At 36.1% G+C, this 21,253-nt stretch overlaps 1 long non-coding RNA gene across 1 annotated transcript in view; it reads right to left on the reverse strand.

Moving 5' to 3' along the window:
• Positions 1-383: 383 nt before the first annotated feature.
• The window catches only part of LOC309812594, a 172,041-nt gene continuing 151,171 nt past the window's right edge, over positions 384-21,253 (reverse strand). The window contains exon 3 of the long non-coding RNA XR_014295352.1: positions 384-443. This is a non-coding gene — a long non-coding RNA (uncharacterized lncRNA). The remainder of the gene's footprint in view (positions 444-21,253) is intronic.

The raw sequence follows: 21,253 nt of genomic DNA on the forward strand, positions 1-21,253 counted from the left end.
ATCCCAGGACAATTAAGTCAGAAAATACAGAGGTGCAGCTGCAGCACTGGTGCATATTAAAAGCTATCCAGGTGATTTTAATGTGCATCCAGGACTGAGAACCTTTGCTCCACATCTACTCAATATATCTGAAAGTCTTCTGTGTAGCTGGTATTCTAAATGCACTTAAATTACATTGGCCCATATGTCTCCATTCAGATGAGAAGAACAATACCAATGGCAATATTAAACACCTTCATCTGATGCAACTAATTCACTCAACTTTTCCACTGCCTCTTAGAAAATGAAAACAGGCATCACCTACCCTTCTGGTTTCTCACTGTGGTGGATAGAGACTTACCCTTCTGGTTTCTCATTGTGGTGGGCTTGATGATGCTAACAAAATGATGGACGGTCTTCCCTCTTTTATCCAGTCTCTACATTGCTTTCAGTGTTACCGAGTTCTATGAATGAAAATTGTTAGATTAATGGTAGGGTCATGAAAAGACAATGAAAAGAAAACCTACATAGAGGGAGAAATGTGAATGTTGATGCCAGGAAACCAACATCAGGGATGAATGGGGAAGAATGATACACACAACACAGCATCACCTGAAATCTAGAGAAGCCTCTGTTTATGTACCCTGGGAGTGAACACAAATGCCACCTGGGCCAGGTGGAATATGATGAGTGGACATAGCCATAACACTTCTCTCCACAGGGCTTCTGTTACAGTCACTTCAACTTTACAGCATCGATACTGAAGTCTTTTATCCATGTTTTCAGTTGAATAAGAGTTTGTTGACAGGTCCCATCCGTAAACAAAGAACCCACTCAAAATCAGTTTCTGTTAATGCAATGTTTGCACATACGTATGTGTTCACAGGACCTGTGATGTGTCCAATTTAAAAGTAAACAGTCGTCTCCCCACTGGGACTTGAGATGTTTGAAACTTAAGAGGGAAAGATAAGTCACAAAACATATATGAAAGCTTGCCAATGCAATACAGTGTAGAATCTATCCTCCTCACTCTGCACCTGGTACATGGTGGAGGCTCTACAAATAGATGTTCAATCCATGATCACTTGACAATCTCTGTAAGAGACCAAGTCATTTACACTATTAGTCAGATTTGTAAATCAGCATTAGTTCCCTTATACAACTAATTTCATGTAATTGTTCTAATGTCCTGAGAGATTTTTTGTGGAACTTTATTGTGCTTTCAAACATATGGGGATCTTACTAAAATGCAGACTCTGATTCTGTAGGTCTGGGTTAGACCAGAGATTCTGCATTTGTAACCAACTACCAGGTGATGCCAACATCGCAGTCTGTTTACTGCTCTTTAGTGTCAAGGCTGTAAAAAAAAAAGGAAAGAAAAGAAAAGAAGGATAAATCAGAATTTATATCACTCCTTTTGAAAAAGAAAGCTTCACTACATAAAACAAAACATTTAGGAAATAAGATAGAGTAGGAATGAGAAACTTAAAAAGCAGAGAAAACTCAGCACCTGGCTTTGACACAAAGTCTCTGTTTGCTTAATGGTACTCCTAAGTATTTTCAGTTTTCTTTGTTGTCCTAACCACACTTCAATAACTAGTAAATATTAGAGGCAAGCTGAGATTTGCTGCTTGGTCCAACAGTCAAGCATTCCAGCTTCTATAGGGAAAAACAAGCACTTCAATGCACTTCTATGATTTGTAGTTTCGTAAATGTTGTTCTAGTCCTATTCCTCACAGTTAGCAAAACAGGAATGCAATAATTGCTTTATTTCAACACACAGCTCACCATTAATCTTGGGATTTATTATAAAAGACTGTACTCCATGAAATTAATCAACATGCTCTATGTTTGTCCTCCCTCCCTTTTCCCCCCCATGTCGTTGCTAGATCCAAGAAACTGAAATACCAGTTTCCATAACAATCTCTGAAATTCTTTGCTCTGACAGACATGTAAAGTTAAGACTTGCAGATTTTTCTTTTACTTGTGTCAGAAAGGACTTAACTATGCCGGGCCTCTTGCCTCCTGCCACTTCTAACAAGACTCATTTCATAAAAGAGAGAGGAGAGGATGTGTTGAGAGGACTGTTTGATTCCAGCTCTTTTCCTTAATGGGTCCAGTGTGACCTGAACTAGTCACTGAAATGTCTCTGAGCCTCAGTTTCCTCATACAGAAAGTGATATTATTAGCAATACAAACATTATTTGTTATGACTATGGGATATGAGTTCATGAATACATTTGATTCAAAAAACTTTTTGAGTGAGGTTATAAATCCTCATATGAGACACACATGTGGATCATTCCTTCTCTTTCCTTTCCTTAACTTAAATGTGGTTTGGCAGCTGGGACTCTGGATATTATATGTATTTTAGCTCAATCAGTTTTATTCTCCGCATTTAGTTCACAAGATGGGAAGCCTCCCAAGGGCAGGGACAACGTCTGTTAACTTGCTGCTGGGTAACAGTGCCTAGCATAATCCCTGGCACACGGGAAGCCCCACAAATGTCAAACACATAAATAAAAACTGTTTGCCTCTGACACATTTACTTCCTTCTAAGGGTAAAAGTTGAGATTGAGTGATTTGGAATCAAAACTATTTTTTAGTTTGAAATCTACATGATGGCAACTAACATGTTAACATATGTCCAGCCACTATTGCATTGTAATCTTTCTATTAAAGTGAAAATTCAGTGGGAGTTAGCATTTTTTAGTAGTCTTAAATGTTCTAAAATATAAGAGCAATGGAAATTTTAACCAGCTAGTGTTGTGGTATTTATTTGGGAATAAGCAGTGTGTACCTCTTCTCTCTTCCTGTCCCCTCTGTCTTCCCACAACATGTGTCTGCCTACAACATATACCCCATCACTACCTTCATACTCCCAAAGTTTACACAGTCCCAGGTAGGGTCCAGGTGTGTGGGGTCCATGACTCATTCAGACTCACTTGGACTCTAGGACCACCCAAGAAGCCAGAACTTCTGGGGTGGCATGGGAAGAAAATGGATGCTTAATATCCCAGGCACCAAAAATAAATACCTAAAGTTAAAATTTTCAGTCCAGAACTTGGAGAGGTCTAGTATGTGACTGTGAGCAAGAACAGAGGTTCTGGAGAAGAAAACAGGCTAATTAAGGGCTCTTATTCAACACAGACCATTCTCTGATCTCAGCTCTTCCACAGAGCCTCTGACCTCAATTATTTCTGAATTCTACTAAAGAATTAAGAAAAGAAAGGAACCTTTGTTTGTGCCTGTTGTTCTTTTATTCTCAGTTGTTTGTTTGCTTCACTGATTTTAGATGATTTCCTTCTATAAGCTCTTATCTTCAGAAATCTAAGTAAATCACAAATCAGAGAATAAAAAGACTATATTCCTCAGCTGTCTATGTGACTGATGAAATATCAAGCACCCACGAGCCACGATAGAATGCATGAGTGTACGTCCCTGACCAGTGTGCACTACATAACGGAAGAAGGCTTTGAAAGAGGTCAAACGATCAAAGTACTGAAAAGTATTTTGTCATTATATACTACATAATATTTGTAACCCTATAGCTGGGCCAATTCTGATTCTAGAATGAGCTAGGTATCTTCGGAAACTAAATTTATTACTCCGAATAAGGAGAAATGTTTTATTCCCACCACTACCCACAAGGTGCATATTCTGGAGAGCTCGATCAGTTTGTAAGGGACCATAGCAAGCCAAGAATTGTGTGCATCTTATCATTCTCTTGAAATTAGAAATAATCCAGAAATTTCTCATTAACTATAGAGAATTATGCAATTGTTTGGAATAGCCCACCAAAAGGCAGTCAATAATTAAGATAACTGATATAATGTGCTAGTTCTTGAACAGATATAGATTTTAGACATACCCAGGATTTTAACAGTTAAAATAACTAATTTTCTAATTAGTTTCTAATAACTAACTTTTCTAATTCTAAGTGGTTCTTTATGGAAGTTCTCAAACTAAACTCCTTTCTTCAATACTCTGTATGGATCTTTTTTTTTTTTTTTTTTTTTTTTTGCGGTACACAGGCCTCTCACTGTTGTGGCCTCTCCCGTTGCGGAGCACAGGCTCCGGATGCGCAGGCTCAGCGGCCATGACTCACGGGCCCAGGTGCTCTGCGGCATGTGGGATCTTCCCGGACCGGGGCATGAACCAGTGTCCCCTGCATCGGCAGCAGACTCTCAACCACTGCGCCACCAGGGAAGCCCGGATTTTATTTTTTAAAGATAAATGCTCAAAACCAGCACACATTCTGTCAATGTCTAGTCAAACACATATGAGTTTATTTAGATGCCTCTTTCCCTTCCTATTGCCTCAATTTTCTCCTTTCAGTAAGCCCTCATAGGAATAAACTAAGCAAAGACTAACTGGGGATTTTGGTGTGGGAATGTGACTCGAGGTCTGGGTCTCTGGGGATGATCTCTTAAACCAGAGTACCTAAGCAAGATACAGTGAAGTAATCAGCATGCAGAAAGTTGAGAGCTACCTGTGAAAATCATACTTGGGATGACGGGCAAAACAGAGATGATCTTTCAAGAGAACAGACTCCTCTTATAAAAACTACCAGTAAAAGCACTTGATAAAGCATCATCTAGAAAATATTTTGGGATTCAACTTCATGGATCATTTATTCATTACTATTCTTTATTAAAATAAAAAATTAATCAGTGTTTTCTGAGATAAAGATAGAGTAAAGTGTCTGGGAAAGACGCTGGCCTTTGTTGCAATATTAATGGGAGACACTGACTAGGATCAGATAGTTTCTCAACAGAGGAAGAGATCAAGTCACCAGGACAGTTATTATGAGGAAAACACTTACTACTGATGGCAGCTGGGCTTTGTTAAAACTTTTTGCCTTGATAAGTCTCTTGTGGACCAATGCATTTTAATATTCATTGATTAAATGGAAATAAAATAGCCATGAGGAGACTGTAGTTTCCAAACAGTTTAGAAGTTCTCATTATCTCCTCAATGAAGAACTTATTTTGAGAACATCACAGAGGATATTTTATATGCATCAGATCCCTTGAAATGTTACCTTTTATAGATACATGATTTTACATAGCATTATTATCATGCAATTTGTACCCTAATCTTTAAAAGGGTATAAGTGTGTCCCAACTATAATTTGAAAAATCTAGGCAAACAATAACACTAACTGAATTTTAACTTCTAGTGTGATTTTGTAGAAAGGTAATGGATTGCTCAAAGTTTCTTGAATTCTTTTCAAAGACAGTCATCCACAACCATTTTTTAATCAGGTATTTTTTTGTTCGGGGCACGAGTTTTGGAGTCAAACTACTTCAGTTCTAAACCTAACTCTACTGATGACTAGTTATGTGACCTTGTTTGGCTCTACTGTGTCTCAGTTTCCTTATCTGTAAAATGGAAATAATACTGGTACATGTTGGAAGACAATTAACCATAACTCTCATTTTTCTGCATGTCTTTTGAGCAGAGTCACTGACTACATTTGTTATGGATTATATTTTTAAGGATGCAACAGCCTTGGGAAAGATAAATAATGTCTCCTTCCCAAGCAATAATGCTTACTGCCAATTACAGAAATTTTGGGTTCCCCAAGTTCAGGGCTCCTGTTCTGTAATTTAACCCATCGCATGGGCATTGTAACCTGGCTCTTTTCATGTTGCTCTGTGGGAATTTGTGCTAAGGGAACTTACACAAGAAAATGTGGATACTTTGGCAATTACTATTACTATAAGTAATAAAACTGTCCTTTGTTTTTGAACCAGTAGTCTCATACCTTCTGCTAACATCCATGAAACTGTGGTAGGCTAATTTGTTAGATTGCAATTCAGGTAAAATTTCAGACCTTTCATAGTTCTTGCAGCACCTAACTTATAATGTTATTTTGGGGATTAAATAATATATGCAAAGTGCTTACAACATTACCTGGTATATAAAAAATCCCAGATTATATTAGCTAATATTGTTAGCTGCTATTAATTGGCCAACAACTATTTCAAGATGTAAAGACCTCAGGATATTGGTGAATTCCAATTCTTATGGTGTTGAATTATGAAAAACACAGACTAAAGAATCACTGAAGTGCCTTGTGATGATATGTATTTTCTTTCTAAGAAAAAGGTGATTTGTGGAATTGGGAATTTTATGACTATCTTGGATACTTGCTTTGAATATACAAATTACTCATTCCATATCAAATTATACAAATGATTACCAGAGAGGATCATGCTCCACCAATGATCAGTCATAGCAACATTTTTTTCCTGTGGACACTGTTGCCTGTTATTGATGGTCAAAATCGTGCTGATGTCACTGTTTTCACTTGAATTTAAGACAAATTCTTTTCACTGTCCTATGAAAATGTGTGTTGGTTGGTTCTCTTATCAAAGTGCCATAAAGGAAGGAATGGTGATTACTGCTTATCTCTTTAATTTATTACTAAGGATGTTATACAAATACAATCAAAGACATCTTTGCTGAGAGATATTATTTGATTAATGTCATGAGTCCCATCCAACCTCAACTTGACTGTTAAAGAGAAATAACTGATGCCTCTAAGTTTCTGCAAAATTAGTCACATGATTCTATCAAGTTGATCTACCACACTGAGTTTCTGTTATACTTCTAAGCCATTAACAGAAATATGTGTGAAATGGCCTATGCCATATCTTGTCAATTGCATAAAGAATTCAGTTCATCACATAACTCTTAATTTTTGAGAATTTAATGAATGAAGATGATGCTGGTTGATGGTGTTAAGGGCTAGGTTGTTATTTATAGAATGTTTACTATAGCTCATTATCATCAAGAAAATGTAAAAAGTATGGGATTTCTTCCTCCACATATATTTTCCTTGCTCTTAATTAGGTTTTAAGACTGTTATAATTTTTTTTATTTGTCATATATAAAAAAGAAGAGGTAAAATTTTGACACACAGTGTACTTTTCCCTAGATTCTATGCTCCATTAGGATTACTCATCTGCCTATACAGAGTTTAGAATTGAGTCAAGGAAACAAAAAACATCCACAGAAATGTTAATCCATATGTAGTGCAAATCAATATAAAATAATTGGTTCAGATAGGAAATGCACAGGAGTAATGGTTTTCAAATTATTATTATTTATTATTATTATTATTATTTTTGCGGTACGCGGGCCTCTCACTGTTGTGGACTCTCCCGTTGCGGAGCACAGGCTCCAGACGCACAGGCTCAGCGGCCATGGCTCACAGGCCGAGGTGCTATGCGGCATGTGGGATCTTCCCGGACCGGGGCACAAACCCGTGTCCCCTGCATCGGCAGGCGGACTCTCAACCACTCTGCCACCAGGGAAGCCCTCAAATTATTTTTAAAGTGTGGAAATATTTTTTAATATTTCTATCAGGTTACAGAATATCCATATGGATCTGCTTATCCTACAGAGCATCCCAATGGGCACTCCAGAGATCCCTAAGCATTTAAAATGCCAGAGTTTGTAAAACCACACTCTAATTCTCCCCAAGGGTGAATGTAGATGTTGTACTCTTTCTACATACCGGGCCCACTCCAAGAGGCACTGATTTGTCACATACTTAGGTGGTAAACATGTAATTTGAAGTCTAGTTTGTTCAAATTTGAAGGTAATATCTTTTTATTTTTATTGTTGTAGATGTTTGTTGTTTCTATTTCACAATACTTCTTCCACTTATGATTGCCAAATAAAGTACAGGATGGCCAATCATGAATTTTGGAAAAACAATAAAGAGTTTTTTAGTATTAGTTTGTCCCAGATGTTATATAGGACATTCTTATTTTAAAGAATTATGTGTTGTTTATCTGAAATTAAAATTTAACTGGCCATCCCATATTTTTATTTGCTAAATTTAGCAAACCTTCATGGGCAGATTTCAGGAAAAGTGACACTATATATGACCCAATAAATATATACAATACATTTAGAGAGGGTATTTCAAGAGCAGAAAATGCAAGATTATCTACATTTCTGAAATCACAGATATGAATATGCATTTTCTAAGCATAAAAGCAAAATTTTAAGGTATTGAACTGTCTCCCTCTCTCTCTCAGGAGTCCATGTGTACCCAAGTGGGAAAAATCTTATTGTCTTAGTGTTTAGTAGGATTGTCAAACTCACTTGAAAATTTTCTACAGAGACAGAGCAGAGTGCCAAAGTGTGAGGAAGCAAAGTAATGGCTTAGATTTTCACAAAATAATAATCTAACCTGCTCCTTTATGAATGAGAAAACAATTCTCCTATTTTATTATCAGCTTTACTCCAAATGTCTCCCTGTATCATTTTTTAGAAAAAGAATATCAATTATTCGTGGTAGTTTTTAGTCTAGCAAGGTAGAAATTTAAATTCTATCTTCAACATTTATTAGCCATATGAATTTGGACAAATCACTTATCTGCAACTCACATTTCTTGCTGGAAAATAGAGCAAATGATGCTTACATCATACAGTGGTTGTGAAAATTAATTGCAATGTATTTAAAACATACAGTATAGTTAATACCTAAAATATAGCAGGTGGTCAAATAAATGATAACTATTATTTCAGGCCCTGCCTAATCCGATACCACATTTTCCAAGACTATTATGCATTTATTATCTTTTCACAACAGCTAATTTTTGTAAAAATTCCACCAAAGTAGAATTTTATTCATTTCTGTTTTGAATCTTAATCAGGAATTCTGAAGTAATAATTCTGAATAAGAGTGAGACCAACCACTATCAGGCAGGCATTACCGATCAGAACAGCTACAAGGGTAATTAGAGCAGATGCCAGAGGTAACCACGCAGTACAGGCCTGCCCCTGGCTAAATAACAGCCACATTCTTGGAAGAGAAAAAGCAAAATATCAGGGACTCTAAACTCCCATAAAGGATGATAAGATTCAAATTAAAGTCCTTACATAAAATAAAGGGGTTTCTTGAGAGTAATTAGAGTTGAGTTGACATTTTAATCTCTAATCTAAAAAGTCTGTATTAACAGCAGCATAATGCTTAATGGCAGGTCAATTTAGAAAAGTAGGAGTAATAGCAGTAACAATAGTAGCTTTCTTTATTGAATGTCCACAATGTGACATGCACTCAGCTGCACACTTTACATTCACTTACTCATTTAATTCTATCAGAACTTTGAGGTTGTATTTATCTCCATGTCACAAATTAGACTGACAGAGATTACAGAGATTTCCCAGGTCACACACAGCTCGTAGGAGAAGATTCAGATTTTTTACACCCACCTATATCTATCTCCAAAACCCATGTTCTTACACATTATGTGTTGATGCCTTCAACTACGATCTAATAAAGTGAAAATAGATGATCATTTTTCATGAAAATTATGTAAACAGTGAAAAACAGAATTAGCCTATTTGATAGCCACCACCAGAGTGATGCCTCAAAGGAATTTCATTTAATCAATGTTACCAATCCAACAATCAAGTTTCAGAAAGTTTTGGGGGGAAAAAAAGCAGAAATATTGCAGTGGTTTTGGTTCTTTCCCCAAACACAGTAAAAATAAATGTGTTTCTGCTTAACCAGATGTAGAGAGAAAAGAAAAAATTGTAAACTAAGCGAACCTTGCACCTGGATATTGCCCCTGTCGGTAGTCACCCTAACACTGGGATATGTATTTGTTGACACCAACCCTCTCCAAGCACTGCATAATTCTTTTGGATACTATTTTTATCCATATTCAAAAGTATGTATGTATTATTTTGGATGCTATTTTTATCCATATTTAAAAGTGTGTACATAGCCATGACTTCAACTAGTTCAATCAGTATATGCACTAGAGTTTGTTACTTTACTGACCCCCATGGTGACTCAGGCTTGTGAGAAATCCTAAGAAAGTTTTATGGCTGAAAGTAGTTGAGAACTACAAAAGATATAAAGAGATAGATAAAAGAAAGATGTGGCAGAGACTGTGAGTTGCCTGCTCAAAATCCATTTACCCCTTATTTTATATTTAACAATGTATTTATTGTTAGAAGCAGCAACATAGAACTTAACTGTAAAATGCCTCCCTCCCTGCCTCTCTTCCTTCTCTTTTCTGCCACCAATGCAGACATGATTGCTGGAGCTGCTATATCTATCCTATAACTCACAAGGCAATTTGTGAATTGAAACAAGTTCTACAGATGGCAGAGCAGAAAAATAGAGGGAGTCTGGGGGCAATAACGACAGCACACACCAATTATACTTCCCTGGCCTGCCTCTCTGGACTGCTTCTCACCTGAGGAAAAAAAGAAAAATCTAATTCACATAAGTCACTGTTTTAAGATCTTACCTTTGGTAGCCAGATATAATTCCTAAATAATGCAAAAGGTAATACTCTTTTACTTTTGTTTATTTATTTAGGGGGGTGTGTGTGTGTGTATATAAGTAAAGCCAACCCTAATGGGAAACAATAAATGCCAACACTGTAAATGTGGGCTGAAAAACAAAGAAACTAAACTGTAGTTGGTAGAATTTAATAAACATTTGAAAAGTTAAGTATTGAATATATTCAAATTTGTAGGTTCTGTTTAGGGTCCCAACGTTTTTAAAGAACTTAGAAAAATCTTTAGATAACCTTCTGTAGGACAGCATGCTTTCTAAAACATAAATTAAGGGGTATGGTTGTTTTAGCTCTTACTTTTGCCAGATCTGACATCCTGTGAGTTCTCTCTTCTGCCCCTCAGTGCTTACCCCACCCACTTCCTGCATTAAGAGTGATTATGGTTTCTTCTTAAGTGGAGAAAGAGCTGATTAGGGGAGAATTTGGGGACGAGGAACAAATGCAAGAGTAGGTTCTCAGATCACTAAACACTTGTCATCTCAAATTCTCAAAATGTTTCATAAAAGCCATTAAACAAAATTATTTATGAGATTCTTACAAAATATGCAAATAATAGTATCTTCATAGATACAAGTAAGATTAAAAGAATTAGGCAGATTAAAACCAAAATTATATCCTCCTGGCTAACTCAGCTGGTAGAACATGAAACTCTCAAAAACCAAAATTAATAAAAATAATAAATGGTAATAAAAGGTAAGAGATAATAAAATCTGGCAAAGATAATTATTTTATGAATATTGTCATTTAATGGTTTGCTACACACCATTTAAAAAACTGATATATGGTAATTTGTAACCTAGGTCAAACCAAACTTGAGCGTATATGCATATGCATATATCTATAATCAGATGGTTTTTGATTCACTGAAATCAATGCATCTGTACTTACATACATGAATAACACAATAATTGAAATCATTTGTAAGTAAGTAAGAATAATTTTTTTTTAAATAGCTGAGGTAAGTACCTCTATTAGGGAGATGCTCTTCATAGACAATATATCTTTAAATCATTATCTTTAAAAGATTTCCCTTACTTTGAGAAAATGATCCTTTTCAACTAAACATGTGACAGTCAAATCAACAGAACTGACAGGCAATTCATAGAATGGTAGATGTTGCACATAGATTAACCTCAAATTCAACATAAGTTATGGAGAACTTTTATATTCCACTGTGGAAAAAAGATCAGCTTAACACAGCTCTTTTTGTCCTTACCCTGAAACCAATAAGATCAGAACTTACCCCATTTGAAGGCAAGGAGCATATGACTAAACAGTGATTCCCAATTATATCTGACTAAGTGTTGTTAACACTGTATATCATGTAATCCTTTAGGTGATGTTCCTAAAAATAGTGGGTCTCAAATTATAATCTGACAGAATCTGGAAGTCCCTGGGGGGTAGACTAAATATATTGACTATATGATTGCAAAATCACTCATTTTTGTATGAACACTTGAAAAAAATAAGTAAATGGGTAGGATTTTGTTAGTTTAATTTTTTTTAATAAATGTGTCATAAATCAGTGTTATCATACTACAAATAAACTAACAAATGAGTCAATAATTATTGCCTAATAAGCTGTAAGTGTTATTAAAATATTTATACAATATTATTTTCAAGATGTGGAAGACTGCTACATAAAATATAACCAAATTTTCATTAGTTTGCATAATGGAGTATAATATAGTGATGTTTAATGATTGTTATGTATACTACTGCCAAGCTCTTTTCAGAATTCTTGTCCTAGAACAACATTATTGAAATGTATCTCTGGAGATGGTTACTTATAATTCAAATTTGACTTCTCTCTTTGACTCTTTTCATCTTGTTTTTATCATTAATTGTTTAGAGTGATTAATCCCTTATTTATTTCTGAAAAACCATAAATAAAGAGGTCCAGATAAGATTAGAACATTGGCTAGACGATGCTAAATGCTTCCATAACTAAGCCACCAGAGCTCAATCCATATTATCATTAGCTGCCACCTGGACACTTATAATAGCTTCCTAACTGGTTTCCCTAGTCCCATTGTTGCCTTCCACCAAACTCTCTTCACAAACTGTAGCCAGAATATTTTCAAATTACAAGCCTGATCAAACCATGCCTATCTGTCATATACATACACACACACACATACACACACACACACATAATTTTGTTTATAATACCTCAATGAATCCCCACAGCTCTTCTGTAAAAATCTAAATTCCTAGCAGAACCTGCATGGTCTCATCTCTTCCACTATACATAAGCTACTCGCTGGCTGACTGACTCCCTCCCTGGATGTCAGCCACACTTACCATTTTTCTGGTTCCTGAAAGATCTTATCTGTCCTTGCCAGGGTACCTATGAATATGCTAACCACTCTGTGTGGAATACTCTTTACCTGCCAATTGACTGATTGACTTGATATCATTAACTCCAAAATCTTTGCTAAACTGTCGCTTTCTTAAGAAAGACTGGCCTGATATGCTTGGCTATATCAAATCTCCTTCTTCTTATATGATCTTATATCTTCAAATAGTACATACTCAAGTAATACCTTTCATTTATTATATTTACATTTGTTATATTTATATTTCTTTATATAATATTTGATTAATATCTTTTTTTATCCCTTAGACTGTAAGTTCCATGAGATCAGGAACTGCATCAGCTTTTGTTCGTCACTGCCTCTCTAGTAGTTTGCACACAGTAGTTCCTCAATATACAGTTGCTGCATGAATCATAATTACCAAAAAATTCATAGCCTTAAATGTTTACATTTTAGTTCAAGAGATAACTTAAATAAATGAAGTGATAATTCAACTCAAGAAATCTGGAGGAAAAGCACAAAACAAATTTTACTGATTTTATATAGACAATAAAATCTTTTCCATATTCTTCTAACAACACAAGTAATAAATAAAAACACAAAAAAATCAGTGTTTTCTTAACTAAATTATTTCCTGATGATCTTAATTTGACTTTAAATGAAATATTACTCTTATCCCCACTCTCAACCCAACATGTACCTCAAACATATATGAAATGCTAAAGTATTACTAGTTCTTATTGGTCTAGATAATCTTAATAATGCATGATAGGAATAAAAGCACTTGTGTCTTTATATTCATTTACATTTTGGAATGCACACATGCACATACACATATGCACATATCACACAGACACACACACTAACAGAACATCAATTAATTTTATTCAAGAAATTTTACTAACAGAATAATCAGGCATGCTGGGAACAAGAATATTCTTAAATTTTTTAATATTTGGTTTTTTTTTTTTAGAAAATAATGATTAAAAAAAAGACTCCCCATCCTTCCCTATAGCCCATCACATTACATTCCCAGGGTCTCAATCATTTCTTATCTTTACTTCCATTATATTCTTTTTCCTGTGGTCCCTACATTTGTTGTATGCTTCCCCCCGATTTCTTGAGTTGAATTATACTTCATTTATTTCAGTTATTTCTTGAGCCAAAATATAAACATTTAAGACCATGATTTTTTTTCCTCTGTTTACTTTTTCCCTCCAGGTTCTCCCTTTGCTATTCTCACTATAGTTTCCTAACTAGGTTTCAACTTGCACCTTGCTATGCTTTTTGACCCAAATGTTCTTTTGCAGAAAGTTTCTCTTCTTTTGTAAAGTTTCCAAATTAACTGAGGTGTTATTATTTACTGTTATTGTGAAAATATTCATGTTAATTATTAATTAATGACATTAATTTATTAGGTAATATGGCCTATGCTATTGCTAGTATGGAAATTTGTTGACTTTTATGATGAATAAATGAAAAAATTTTTTAATTATAATGATTCTGTGGGTAGTTGAAAAGAGGTATATACTTTGTTGAGGATCCATTAAATCATCCTTTTATACATTCAAAGTCCTCTATATTTATTTATCTTACATATTTAGTTAGTTGGTGAATGATTGAGGCAGGCTGATATACTGTTATCATGCTCATGACAATTGTCCTCATATTTCAATCTGTTTTTAATTTATATGTTGCAATTTATGCTATTGGGTAGGTAGCAGTTTTAACTCTTATTTTGAACAGAATACTCTAGCAGAATAAGATTCCTCTTTGTCTAAGGTAAAACTCTTTTCCTTTAGTTCTGCTTTATATAATATTATCACCTTGATTTATTTTTTGTTTGCACTTCTTTGATATATTAGTGTTCAACAGTTTATACTCAGTCTTCCCATATCATTTTATTTTAACCAAATCTACGGTCAAGAGTGTATTTGGGGGTGGGTGGAGTGAAGTCATTTCTGATGTTTCCTTTACTCACTGTTTCTCATGAAAAGAGGAATATGGTACAGGAATGGTTAATGCATGGTGATATGTGAGTCAGCCATATCCTCTTTCCTCTTTGACTCTGCTCACCCGCACAGACTATGCACTCTGTTCTGCTCTTAGCCCTGTTGTAAGTTGGGTGGTAAAGGTACTGCCACTGCAACAGGAGGCCTGTGATCATCCAGCGCTGCCTGCTGGTCGAATCTTTGTAATTCAAGACTCAGTGTTTGGAAGCTATTTTTGCTGCATACCTAGGTCATATTCTCCAACAATCAGTAAAAGTTGACTTTCTGAACTCCAGTTGTCGAACTATGGCATCCTACTTGAGTCAATTCACCAATATTTGGAACACTAGTCAAGGAATCGACAAGGAGTGGGTCCAGCTAGCAGCATAATACTTGCAGATGGAAGCAGACCATGTGGCTTTTTAATGCTGTAAGTTTGTGATGGCCTATTTGTCCATGTGAATGGCTTTTATTGTTGTGTAGTCAGATTTTAACTGATGTGGCCTCGGTAGATAATTTTAGGAGTTAGCACACTTGTATGGGTCATGCCAAATACCACAAAAACACCATCACGCCATGCTAGAGCTTAGTGCTCCAATACCATACTTGCACATTCATTATAGAGGTACAGCTTGGTATTGTAGTAGGAGCTGATGCATGGAATAAATTTCTGTAAGAAACCCATTTATTTCTAGTCAAGATTCACCTTGAAATTTAGTAAAAATTTTTGATGCTTTTAATGCTTCTACAGTTAGTTCCACAAAGTTCCATGTACATCACACAGCAATAAAGAACACTTAAATTTTTAGGCAAGCCCTAGTTGAACAGAAGCAGCTAGCTGTCCTCCATAATATCAGTGTTTTCCTTTTCTGTGGTAAAGATTTGGCTAGGCACACTGCCACCCAGGTAAGAATACTTTTCCCACATTTCCTTCAAGCTATCTGTGTCCACATGATGATTCCGGCCAATAGGAAGGGAGCAAGAAATTATAGGATAAATTTACAGGTCAGTTCCTTTAACTGAAAACAGGTAAAAATCTTTGCTATATATACAAATCAATAGGAAAAAGAGGAATATAAACCAATTAAAAATTGGGTAAAAGATCTGTACAGGCACTTCACAAAAGAAGATATCCAAGTGACCATTAAGCATATGGCCACACTGTCAGTTTCATTAGTCACTGGAGAAATGAAAACGAAAACCACAATGAAATACCACTACACAACAAACGGAAAGGTTAAAATTAAAAAGATCCTCAATACCAAGCACTGATGAGAATGGAGCATCTGGAACTTTCATACACTGCTGTTGCAAATGTAAAACAGTGGAATGACTTTGGAAAACTTTCTGGCATTTTCTAATAAAGAAAACTATCCTGCCCAATGCCTTAGAAAGTCACTCCTAGGTACACAGTATATGGAAGAGAAATGAATGCACATGCTCACAAAAGACTTCTGTAAGAATACTCACAGAAACATCTTTTTGTAATAGCTCAAAGCTAGAAACAATTCACTTGCTCAAAAACAAGACTGATAAAGAAATTTATGCATATTAATACAATGCACTATGTTGCAAAGTGAACAAGCAACAATGATAAATCTTAGAAATATGCTGACCTTAAGAAGCACTATTCAAAATAATCCACAGACTATATACTCATTTTTATGAAGTTGAAAACCAGCAAACTCATGCCATATTGTTTACGGAAGTATACATGATTAACTATAAGGAAAACAACACAGTGACTATCATGAAAGTTAAGATAAAGACTGTCTATAGGAGAGAAAAGGGGAGATGTAAACTGGAAGAGACTCCTGCAGAGATTCTGGTGTAGGGACAATGTTCCAGTTCTTAACCTAAGCAGTGGTTACATGGATGTTCATCATGTAACTATTCCCTAAATACTATGCATATTTTATACACATTTCTATGTTTATGCTACATCTCACAATTTTAATATGTTAAAAAATGAGTTTTGGCTACGTAGTTCAACAAAATTAGGCAACTTCCTTAGCCTCTTATAGTCTTGGCCTTTTAATCTATGAAATGGTGATAAAAATAGCCATTTAATAGGGTGTTCTGATGAGTGAGTCAGATGACACAGTTAGGTCTTGGATTTGATTCTGTCCTTTCTACAAGATACTAAGTTAGCCTTTTACAAGACAGTTTATCCTTTACAAGGTAGTAAGTTACTATTTCAAGGATGCTGGCAGCAGACCTAAGATTCTTGGGTCAGAAACAAAGAATGTCACCACTCATGGCACAGTAAGCAAGCAGCATGAGTGTCAGCATGTTTACATCTCCTGGCCCAGAAGTCCAACGGGAGTGGTGTGATATGGCCCCGAAGGATGCATATGCATACACAGTGGTTGGCGTCACAGCTGAGGAACACGGAACTGGGGGAATCCACTGATTTCATAAGATGCAATAAGAAAGCCTGTTCTTTGGCCCAGAGAGAAACATTAATTTACCTTTCAAGGTCACTACTTTCTAACACAACCCTGAGAAATTGCCCAGGGAAAGAGTGGTCAGGACCGTGCATTCTTGTTACGCCCTGCAAGATGCACAGGAATGCAAGCAACATGTGGTGGATTACCTCCAAACTTGCATAGTTTCCTCACAATAGAATCACCACCCAGGGGTAATGACATTATATTGAGAAAAACACATACAATACCTAATCAAAAATAAATGAATACATACTAAATGGTGCTGAAGCAACTAAATATCCATATAGGAAAAAAATCTAACTCTGACCCCTGCCTTGCACCATATCCCCCTCCCCCTAAAATAATCAGAATGGATCAGAAACATAAACGTGGAAACTAAAAACTATAATGTTCATAAAAAAAACAAAAATGTTCATGACCTTTGCTGGGCTGCACCCTCCAGGCCTACAAGCCTTGTAGTTGCCCAGTCTCAAAGACCAAAGAAAGAGCCCTGAGACAGCAACAGAGACATCAATGGCTTACTCGATAGGAGATCTCACATGAAGGATCGTGGAGTGACACCCCACAGTATGCAGCAGACAGCAGGCAGGACAAGGCAGCAGTCTTTGCTACTCAGAGAAGGAGGCTACCATTTATAGGGAGAATTAACCTCGGGTGGGCTCATCAGTCACCAGGGACTAATTAAGCCCTATAATTAAGAGGAATCCATAGTCATGTGAGTGAAGCAGGGACTAGTTGAGCAGGGGAATGTACAGAGAGCAACATAACAGCCATCTTGAATGGCCTAACCACATGCCTTGGTGCAGGCAAATTTTTTGTATTAACACTTTAACACAATGCATAAGTTCTAATTATTTTAAAAAAAAAGAAGATTCAACTTTATCTAAATTTAAAAGGTTTGCACATCAAATATTCCATTAAGTAATGAAAGGCAACCCACAGATTGGGAGAATCAAATTAAATACATATATCTGACAAAGGACTCATATCCAGAATATATAAAGAACTCCTAAAAATCAATAACAAAGCCCAGAAGCTGCTGCATGATTCACCACACAGATCTTGTCTTCAGATATGGTAGACAGAATTCTAAGAAAATCCCAACATCCACATTCCCTAATGTACATGTCCTGTATAATCCCTGGGACTGGGGATATGATGGACTTCAGTCTCTTTTTTTTTTTTTTTTTTTTTTGCGGTATGCGGGCCCCCCACTGCCGCGGCCTCCCCCGTCGCGGAGCACAGGCTCCGGACGCGCAGGCCCAGCGGCCACGGCCCACGGGCCCAGCCGCTCCGCGGCATATGGGATCCTCCCAGACCGGGGCACGAACCCGCATCCCCCGCATCGGCAGGCGGACTCCCAACCACTGCGCCACCAGGGAGGCCCCTTCAGTCTCTTATTGGTCATGTTATATAACATAGTTGACTTTAAGAAAGGGAGGTCATCCTGGGTGGACCTGACCTAAGTAAGTGAGCTCATCAAAAGGGCAGGGATTTCCCTAGATAAAGAGATTTGAAGCATGAGAGCAATTCAAAAGGAGAGAGACTCTCCATTTCCTGCTTTGAAGATGGAGAGTGCAACATGCTAAGAAACATGGGCAGCTGCTTAGAAGATGAGAGACAGCCAGCAAAGAAACAGTGATTACAACTCTGCAACCTCAAGGAATAGAACTCTTGCAATTGCCTGAATGAATCTGTAACAACATCCCTACATTCAGATGAGAACACAGCCAGTGACATCTTTCTTTCCACCTTGTGAGAGCCTTAGCAGAAAACCCAGCCATGCAGTGCAGAGACCTCTGACCTGCAGAATCGTGAGCTAAGAAATTTGTGTTGTTTTATACAGCTAAGTTTATATATCTCAATAAAATACTGTAAAATAAAAGACATTCTTTTTTAATTGAAGTATAGTTAATTTGCAATGTTGTGTTAGTTTCAACTGTACAGCAAAAAGTGATTCAGTTATACATATATATATATATATTCTTTTTCAGATTCTTTTCCATTATACATTATTATAAGATACTGAGTATAGTTCCCTGTGCTATACAGTAGGTCCTTGTTGTTTACCTATTTCATATATAGTATAGATATGTTAATCCCAAACTCCTAATTTATCTCTCCCCCCCATCCCCTCTGGTAACCAACCATAAGTTTGTTTTTTATGTCTGTGAGTCTATTTCTGTTTTGTAAATAAGTTCATTTATATCCTTTTTTTTAGATTCCACATATAAATGATATCATGTGATGTTTGTCTTTCTCTGATTTACTTCACTCAGTATGATAATCTCCAGGTCCACCTATGTTGCTGAAAATGGTATTATTATTTCATTCTTTTTAATGGCTGAGTAATATTCCATTTGTATATATATACCACATCTTCTTTATCTATTTATCTGTCAATGGACATTTAAGTTGCTTCATGTCCTTGCTATTGTAAACAGTGCTGCTATGAACACTGGGGTGCATATATCTTTTCAAATTAGAGTTTCCTCTGGATATATGCCCAGGAGTAGGATTGCAGGATCATATAGTAACTCTATTTTTGGTTTTTTAAGGAACCTTCATACTGTTCCCCACAGCAGCTATACCAATTTACATTCCCACCAACAGTGTAGAAGAGTTCAAAATTAAGGAAACAATCCCATTTACACTGCATCAAAAAGGATAAAATACCTAGGAATAAACCTACCTAAGGAGGCAAAAGACCTGTACTCTAAAAACAATAAGACACTGATGAAAGAAACTGAAGATGACACAAACAGATGGAAAGATATACCATCTCCTTGGATAGGAAGAATCAATATTGTTAAAATAATCATACCACCTATGGCAGTCTACAGATTGAATCCAATCTCTATCAAATTACCAATGACAGTTTTCACAGAACTAGAACAAAAAAATTTTTAATTTGTATGGAAACACAAAACACTCTGAATAGCCAAAACAATCTTGAGAAAGGTAAATGGAGCTGGAGGAATCATGCTAACTTCAGACTATACTACAAAGCTACAGTAATCAAAACAATATGGTATTAGCACAAAAACAGAAATATAGATCAATGGAATAGGATAGAAAGCCCAGAAACAAACCCATGCACTTATGGTCAATTAATCTACAACAGTGGAGGCAAGAATATACAATGGAAAAGAGACAGTTTCTTCAGTAAGTGGTGCTGGGAAAACTGGACAGCTACATGTAAAAGAATGGAATTAGAACATTCTCTAACACAATATACAAAGATAAACTCAAAATGGATTAAAACCTAAATGTAAGGCCAGATACTATAAAACTCCTAGAGGAAAACATAGGCATAATACTCTGACATAAATCACAGTAATATTTTTTTTGGATCAGTCTCCTAGAGTAATGAAAATAAAAGCAAAAAATAAACAAATGGGACCTAATTAAACTCAAAAGCTTTGGCACAGCAAAGGAAACCATAAACAAAATGAAAAGGCAACCCACAGAATGTGAGAAAATATTTGCAAATGATGCTACTGACAAGGGATTAATTTCCAAAATACACAAACAGCTCATACAGCTGAATAAAAAAAAAACACAACCAAAAAATGGGCAGAAGACCTAAATGGACATTTCTCTAAAAAAGATATACAGATGGCCAACTGGCACATGAAAAGATGTTCAATATCGCTAATTATTAGAGAAATGTGAATCAAAACAACAATGAGGTAACACCTCACGCTGGTCAGAATGGCCATCATTAAAAAGTCTGCAAATAATAAATGGTGGAGAAGACATTCTAATACAAGTTTGGGAAGTATTTGTGACAGATTAAGAATGAGATCATGAGGCAAAAATATGACTTTGGTATAAACTGGTGAAACTGAGTCTTCTACAAAAGATACAAATCCTTCCAGTTACATTTGACATTGCTTCACCAGTCAGTGTCCATGTCAAACTGCAAACCTTACAGTCCTATATTCAAGTTGCTTGATCCACACCTTTACCTCTTTGTTTGAAAGGAAATCTCAGAAATGGGGAATCAGGGTTGGGAAAATGTGGATGCTTATTCTTCTGACAATTGTGTAGGGGTACAATGGATCTAGGCAACCTGTTTTGGCTGTCTCTCCTTCCCCTGCTGTCACCACACAGGGCTGGGCCCACCAGAGTGTAGAACAGGGAGTCAATATCATTAGTACATAAAAGGCATCCCA

The sequence above is a fragment of the Mesoplodon mirus genome, assembly GCF_964341445.2.
Source record: "Mesoplodon mirus genome assembly, chromosome: 2".
Classification (NCBI taxonomy): domain Eukaryota; kingdom Metazoa; phylum Chordata; class Mammalia; order Artiodactyla; family Ziphiidae; genus Mesoplodon; species Mesoplodon mirus.